The following is an 8,402-nucleotide window of genomic DNA, read 5'->3' as shown; positions in this document are numbered from 1 at the left end:
CTATTGAAAGTATTACATGACTGACACGTCCTATTGAAAGTGCTACATGACTGACACGTCGTGTTGAAAGTGGTACATGATTGACACGTCCTACTGAAAGTGCTACATGACTGACGCGTCCTATTGAAAGTGTTACATGATTGACACGTCCTATTGAAAGTGTTACATGATTGACACGTCCTATTGAAAGTATTACATGACTGACGCGTCCTGTTGAAAGTGCTACATGATTGACACGTCCTATTGAAAGTATAACATGATTGACACGTCCTATTGAAAGTGCTACATGACTGACACGTCCTATTGAAAGTGCTACATGATTGACACGTCCTACTGAATGTGCTACATGATTGACACGTCCTATTGAAAGTATAACATGATTGACACGTCCTATTGAAAGTACTACATGATTGACACGTCCTATTGAAAGTACTACATGATTGACACGTCCTATTGAAAGTACTACATGATTGACGCGTCCTATTGAAAGTATTACATGATTGACACGTCGTATTCACTCCACTATGTGATCTCTATCGGCAAGCCTGAGTTTTGTCTTTGTACATATATATCTCAAGATGTTTATTCAAACTGAAATTTGAATTGGAAGGAAGGCGGCAGCATGGTTAAGACGCACATCTGCCAGTACAGAGAGTCTGTGAGGGTCTGTGTTTGATTCCCGCCCTTGCCCTTTCTCCCAAGATTCACTGGAAAATCAAACTGAGCGTCTAGTCTTTCGGGTCAGAATAAACCGAGGTCACCGTGTGTAGCACGCACTCGGCGCATTGAAAAAGAACCCATGGCAACGAGAGTGTTGTCTTCTGGCAAGTATGTGATGATTATTGTCTCTGACATCATTCTCCCTCCATCTTTTCTTTCATATTCACTCTCTCTCTCTCTCTATGTCAGAGACAATAATCACCACATTCTCTCTCTCTCTCCCTTTCTCTCTCTCCTCTCTTACTCTCTCTCTCTCTCTCTCTGTGGGGGCGGGAGTGTGGGTGGGGGGCATTGGGGGTGCCTGTGTGTGAGAGAGGGGAGGGGGTGCGGGGGCGTGTGTGTGTGTGTGTGTGTGTGTGTGTGTGGGTGGGGGTGTGTGTGTGTGTTCTTTCATTATGTACGTCCTTCTGCATGAATACCTTTTCCCTTCATTTATGTGTGTGCTATTTGTAATAGATGTAGATTAGCAAGGACAGATTGAAAGAATAGGTTATGCCTAAAATCTTAATCCTCGAATAAAAAACGTTCTGAGTTCTCTCTCTCTCTCTCTCTCTCTCTCTCTCTCTTTCACACACACACACACACACACACACACACACACACACACACACACGCACGCACGCACACACACACACACACACACACACACACACACACACATAGATAGAGAGAGACAGAGATACAGAGGGCAACAGAAGACAGACGGATAGTGATGGGTGAAAGCAAAATAGCCCATATAGTTTTTTTGTTTAAATTTTTTTTTTTAATTTTTTTTTTTAGTTAGTTTTTTTCTACTTGGCACGGTGTGTCCTGCCTCGGGGAAAAGGCCACATTGTCAGCATAATGAACGTCAACATAATTAAGGTAATTGGGGTGTCAGCGCAATAATTAGCTGTTCTCCCGCTCTGACACCACCGGGCACTGACAGGGGCCTGGGTTCGATTCCCACAGTTCGTGGAAAGTTACATCTCCCTCCCTTCAGTGAACCAGAGGGTTGTCGTGTCGTGTCGTGTCGTGTCGTGTCGTGTCGTGTGGTGTCGTGTCGTGTCGTGTCGTGTTGTGTTGTGTTGGTTTGTGTCGTGTTGTGTCGTTTGGTGTTGTGTTGTGTTGTGTTGTGTCGTGTTGGTTTGTGTCGTGTCGTGTTGGTTTGTGTTGTGTTGTGTTGTGTTGTGTTGTGTTGTGTTGTGTTGTGTTGTGTTGTGTTGTGTTGTGTTGTGTTGTGTTGTGTTGTGTTGTGTTGTGTCGTGTTAGTTCGTGTAGTGTCGTGTTGGTTTGTGTCGTGTCGTGTTGGTTTGTGTCGTGTCGTGTCGTGTCGTGTCGTGTTGTGTGGTGTCGTGTCGTGTCGTGTCGTGTTGTGTTGGTTTGTGTCGTGTCGTGGTGGTTTGTGTCGTGTCGTGTTGGTTTGTGTCGTGTTGTATTGGTTTGTGTCGTGTTGTATTGGTTTGTGTCGTGTCGTGTTGGTTTGTGTCGTGTTGTATTGGTTTGTGTCGTGTCGTTTTGGTTTGTGTCGTGTTGTGTTGGTTTGTGTCGTGTTGTGTTGGTTTGTGTCGTGTCGTGTTGGTTTGTGTCGTGTCGTGTTGGTTTGTGTCGTGTCGTGTTGGTTTGTGTCGTTTTGTGTTAGTTTGTGTCGTGTCGTGTTGGTTTGTGTCGTGTTGTATTGGTTTGTGTCGTGTCGTTTTGGTTTGTGTCGTGTCGTGTTGGTTCGTGTCGTGTTGTGTTTGTTCGTTTCGTGTCGTGTTGGTTTGTGTCGTGTTGTATTGGTTCGTGTCGTGTTGTGTTGGTTTGTGTTGTGTTGTATTGGCTTGTGTCGTGTTGTGTTAATTTGTGTCGTGTCGTATTGATTTGCGTCGTGTTGTGTTAGTTTGTGTCGTGTCGTATTGATTTGTGTCGTGTTGTGTTAGTTTGTGTCGTGTTGTGTTAGTTTGTGTCGTGTTGTGTTAGTTTGTGTCGTTTCGTATTAGTTTGTGTTGCGTCGTGTCGTGTTGTGTCGTATCGTATCATGTCGTGTCGAGTTGGTTTGTGTCGTGTTGTTGTGTGTCCTCTCTTGTTATAACGTGTGTCGTGTCGTAATGTGTCGTGTCGTGTTGTAACGTGTGTCGTGTCCTAATGTGTCATGTCGTGTTGGTTTATGTCCTGTCGTGCTGTAACATTTCGTGTCATGTCGTGTCGTGAAGTGTCGTGCTGTGTTGCATTGGATTGTGTCGTGTTGTGTCGCTCTGTTTTGTGTCGTGTCGTGTCGGTTTGTGTCGTGTTTGTTTGTGTCGTGTCGTGTTTGTTTGTGTGTCGTGTCGTGTCGTGTCGTGTCGTGTCTTATCTTGTCGTGTCGTGTTGTGTTGTATTGTGTTGTACGTTGTGTGGTGTGTTGTGGCGTGGTCTGGTGTGTGGTGCGGTATGTTGTTTTTGTGTTGTGTGGTTTATTGTGTTATTTAGCTTTGTGGTGTGGGGTGGTGTTTTTGTGTTATGTATACATATGATTGAGACCTTGTTAAACACGGAATAAAGGCTTATAATCCCACAAGAATACGACACTTTTCTTCTTCTTCTTCTTCTTCTTCTTCTTCTCTGTAAAGAGTCACTGCGGCGCCGCACAGAACTGTTCCAGCAGGTATGTAGGTTGTGGGTCAAAGCCTGAGACACCTACAAAACAGTTGCATTTTCCTTCTGGATGTATCTGGATTGAGGGGCGGTAAATGTGGTTTCACTGATACGATGCAAGGAGATGGGACAGCAGGCAGACAGACAGACAAAAATGATGACGAAATATTGCTGCCCAAAGAACTTGGAACAGGGTTGGGTATCCTCTTGTCTCCCTGTATTTGTTATTTGTGTTTGTAAGACTTTCGACAAATGTTATCACGAAACAGATGCAGTATTAGATATTAGATATAGAACTTTAGATCTCTGCAATGTGAGCTATGTTAATACTTGTTCTTTTTCTTGTGTTTTGTCCGCACTATTCTGGAGATCTTGTCCTCTCTCTCTCTCTCTCGATCTCAGAAATCAGCTGATACCTTCAAAATTTCATAGGCACCCTCCTTGTTCAGACTGTATTTGCTTATGTCATCCACTAAGGAACACGTTAATAAACAGCTAGCAATTTACTTATATAAAGCCTTAAAGATTAGAAATACAATATGCAGTTGAGTGTGTGCTAGTTTTCCGCTTTTTTGTTATTATGTGTGAACAAGACTAAATGCAGATAATGACTGTTTTTCTGATTTTCAGGTTAAAACTGTGTTATGTTACATATCCGAATATATTACCTCTGTAATGTTTGTTTACACCACCCCTTCATGAGGGGCCATGGCCTATATTGAATAAAACATCCGTATCCGTATCCGTATCTCTCTCTCTCTCTCTCTCTCTCTCCCTCAGATTTTTGTAAATACGTTTAAACAACTGATCACAGCCATCGCCTCCCATTTCCACTACAGCTCTCTCAATCTCTCTCTCTCTCTCTCTCCCTCACACACATACACACACACTATCTCTCTCTCTCTCTCTCTCTCTCTCCTTCTCTCTCACTCACTCACTCGCCATCAAAACCTGGGACCAACAGATTGTCTCCGTCCTACTCCACAGTGACGGTCAGAGAGAGAGAGAGAGAGAGGGGAGGGTCCAATTAGCACGACAGCCTGTAGCAGCCGAGGTCTTTCATTATTCAAATCCGAGGAGCGTCCCCGCCTCTGACAAAAACCAAACCAGCGAGCTGTGTGTGTGTGTCGCCTTGCTGCCAACAGTCCTCATTGCCCGAGCTGACAAATGGTGATGTGATGCCCGCACTGTTTCACAGTTTGGTGAGTACGTTTTTTATCCTCTTTATTTTTATTTATTTATTTATTTTTGTCGTTTGGTGTTGACAAATAATCTGAAAAAAACTGGTTGCCACATCATTATTGTTGCCCCTACGGTCGTGAAACGATGCTGTAGAAGAAGAAGAAGAAGAAGAAGAAACAAAACAAAACAGGAATAAGAACAAGAACAAGAAGAACCGGAACAAGAAGAAGGAGAAAGAAGAAGAAGAAGAAGAAACTCCAGAAAACAACAGGAAGAAGAACAGGGACAAGAAGTACAAGACGAACAGGAACAATAAAGAGACACATTAGAAGAAAAAAAAAAGAAGAAGAAGAAGAAGCAGATGATGATGAAAACAAAGGAAAAAAAAAGCCATGCTTCAGAGGCTTTGTCAGCGTTATTGTCTGTTTCATCGTCAAAGGGCCAAAGCATACAGACTATGCTTCAGAGGCTTTGTCAGCGTTATTGTCTGTTTCATCGTCAAAGGGCCAAAGCATACAGACTTATCCATGTACGCCACACATCTCCATAATGAACAGAACTTTTCAAGACAGTATCATGGTCATCGTTTTCCTCATCGTTTGTTGTTTCTGGTGACGGGAAACATGATTTGGATGCTTTGGTCATGTATTGTTTAACTCTCTCCATACGAACGGCGAAAGAGACGACGTTAATAGCGTTTCACCCCAATTACCATCATCAAAATATTGCAAGCGGAAGGCTCTTATCCTGAAGAGGTGAATGTTGACAAAGAATACCACAGTTCTGACGACAGAAGCTAAAGGTTGGGTCATTCAGAGACCCACTGGACATCCGAGGGGTCTGTGTAGAGGAGAAGAAAGGACAGGCCGTACTGAGTGAGTTAAATTAACAAATAGGCAATTGTTTCATTGTTGTCATCTGGTATGGTTGTTGTTCAATGGTGAACGCAGAATGGTAAATGATGACGCATGTTTCAGAAAATAAAAATACTACCGAGTCCAGAAAGATGATTATTAGGCCTATCAATGTAAAGGGGAAAAAAGAAGAAGAAAAGGAGAGGAATAGGGCATGGATATTTCTGTCCATTTTCACTTCCCTGCAGATTCATTGTCTTACAGAACAACGTATCCACTTTCTCCCTCCCTGCAGATTCATTGTCTTACAGAACAACGTCTCCACTTTCACTTCCCTGCAGATTCATTGTCTTACACAACAACGTCTCCACTTTCTCCCTGCAGATTCATTGTCTTACAGAACAACGTCTCCAGATTCATTGTCTTACAGAACAACGTCTCCACTTCCTCCTCCCTGCAGATTCATTGTCTTACAGAACAACGTGTCCACTTCCTCCTCCCTGCAGATTCATTGTCTTACAGAACAACGTCTCCACTTTCACTTCCCTGCAGATTCATTGTCTTACAGAACAACGTCTCCACTTTCTCCCTGCAGATTCATTGTCTTACAGAACAACGTCTCCACTTTCACTTCCCTGCAGATTCATTGTCTTACACAACAACGTCTCCACTTTCTCCCTGCAGATTCATTGTCTTACAGAACAACGTCTCCACTTTCTCCTCCCTGCAGATTCATTGTCTTACAGAACAACGTCTCCACTTTCTCCTCCCTGCAGATTCATTGTCTTACAGAACAACGTCTCCACTTTCTCCCTGCAGATTCATTGTCTTACAGAACAACGTGTCCACTTTCTCCTCCCTGCAGATTCATTGTCTTACAGAACAACGTGTCCACTTTCTCCCTGCAGATTCATTGTCTTACAGAACAACGTCTCCACTTTCTCTTCCCTGCAGATTCATTGTCTTACAGAACAACGTCTCCACTTTCTCCCTCCCTGCAGATTCATTGTCTTACAGAACAACGTCTCCACTTTCACTTCCCTGCAGATTCATTGTCTTACAGAACAACGTCTCCACTTTCTCCTCCCTGCAGATTCATTGTCTTACACAACAACGTCTCCACTTTCTCCTCCCTGCAGATTCATCGTCTTACACAACAACGTCTCCACTTTCTCCCTGCAGATTCATTGTCTTACAGAACAACGTGTCCACTTTCACTTCCCTGCAGATTCATTGTCTTACAGAACAACGTCTCCACTTTCACTTTCCTGCAGATTCATTGTCTTACAGAACAACGTGTCCACTTTCTCCCTGCAGATCATTGCCTTACAGAACAACGTGTCCACTTCCTCCTCCCTGCAGATTCATTGTCTTACAGAACAACGTCTCCACTTTCACTTCCCTGCAGATTCATTGTCTTACAGAACAACGTGTCCACTTCCTCCTCCCTGCAGATTCATTGTCTTACAGAACAACGTCTCCACTTTCTCTTCCCTGCAGATTCATTGTCTTACAGAACAACGTGTCCACTTTCTCCCTCCCTGCAGATTCATTGTCTTACAGAACAACGTCTCCACTTTCTCCCTCCCTGCAGATTCATTGTCTTACAGAACAACGTCTCCACTTTCTCCCTCCCTGCAGATTCATTGTCTTACAGAACAACGTCTCCACTTTCTCCCTGCAGATTCATTGTCTTACAGAACAACGTCTCCACTTTCTCCCTGCAGATTCATTGTCTTACAGAACAACGTCTCCACTTTCTCCCTCCCTGCAGATTCATTGTCTTACAGAACAACGTCTCCACTTTCACTTTCCTGCAGATTCATTGTCTTACAGAACAACGTCCCCACTTTCACTTCCCTGCAGATTTATTGTCTTACAGAACAACGTCTCCACTTTCTCCTCCCTGCAGATTCATTGTCTTACAGAACAACGTCTCCACTTTCTCCCTGCAGATTCATTGTCTTACAGAACAACGTCTCCACTTTCTCCCTTTCTGCAGATTCATTGTCTTACAGAACAACGTGTCCACTTTCTCCCTCCCTGCAGATTCATTGTCTTACAGAACAACGTCTCCACTTTCTCCCTCCCTGCAGATTCATTGTCTTACAGAACAACGTGTCCACTTTCTCCCTCCCTGCAGATTCAGACTCCCTACCTGCAGATTCACTGTCTTACAGAACAACGTGTCCGCTCACAAGTGATTTGCTTAGGGCGCCATCTGAGAAATACGATGACAATGATGATGATGATGATGATGATGATGATGGTGATCGTTCAGTCCAGTTCATTACTGATGATGGAGGAAGAGGATGGTGATGCTGACCATGTTGGTATGGAGGTCCGTTTAGGTTTTGGGACTACGTGTGTTGACCAGTCATTTCCTGCACAGCTTGAGTCGGTCTGTTGACAGGAGTTTTGTTTGTTTGTTTGTGCTTCCATGTCTGTGAGACTGCATGTTTGTTGCATATCTGTTGTGCCTGTGTGTGTGTGTGTGTGTGTGTGTGTGTGTGTGTGTGTGTGTGTGTGTGTGTGTGTGTGTGTGTTTGTGTGTGTGTGTCTGTGTGTGTGTGTGTGTGTGTGTGTGTGTGTGTGTGTGTGTGTGTGTGTGTAGATTGATTATCTATTTATTTACTTGTATTAACATCGTTAGTCCTCATATCACTATCGTTTTCTTTTCTTCTTCTTCTTCTTCTTAACTCACTCAGTACGGCCAGTCCTCTCTTCTCCTCTACACAGACCCCTCGGATGTCCAGTGGGTGTCTGAATGGCCCAACCTTTAGCTTCCGTCGTCAGAATTGTGGTATTCTTTGTCAACATTCACCTCTTCAGTATAAGAGCCTTCCGCTTGCAATATTTTGATAATGGTAATTGGGGTGAAACGCTGTTAACGTCATCTCTTTCGCCGTTCGTATGGAGAGAGTTAATGTTATTCATCATTTTATTCATTATCTTTATTCATTTATTTATTCATTTTATTTCATTTTGTTTTAGTTTCAATTAAGGCCTGACAAAACGCTTTGGGTTACTCTTTAGTGACTTTGTCGGAAC

At 43.5% G+C, this 8,402-nt stretch overlaps 1 protein-coding gene across 2 annotated transcripts in view; it reads left to right on the top strand.

The window, feature by feature from the left end:
* Positions 1-4,400: 4,400 nt before the first annotated feature.
* Positions 4,401-8,402, top strand: part of LOC143287458 (short transient receptor potential channel 7-like) — a 108,226-nt gene continuing 104,224 nt past the window's right edge. For both annotated transcript variants that reach the window (XM_076595460.1, XM_076595458.1), the window contains exon 1: positions 4,401-4,517. The gene's annotated coding sequence lies outside the window, so the exon portion shown is untranslated. The remainder of the gene's footprint in view (positions 4,518-8,402) is intronic.

The sequence above is a fragment of the Babylonia areolata genome, chromosome 11 (assembly GCF_041734735.1).
Source record: "Babylonia areolata isolate BAREFJ2019XMU chromosome 11, ASM4173473v1, whole genome shotgun sequence".
Lineage (NCBI taxonomy): Eukaryota > Metazoa > Mollusca > Gastropoda > Neogastropoda > Buccinidae > Babylonia > Babylonia areolata.
Note: the sequence above shows the minus strand (reverse complement) of the source record. Positions and strands in the feature narration are given on the sequence as shown.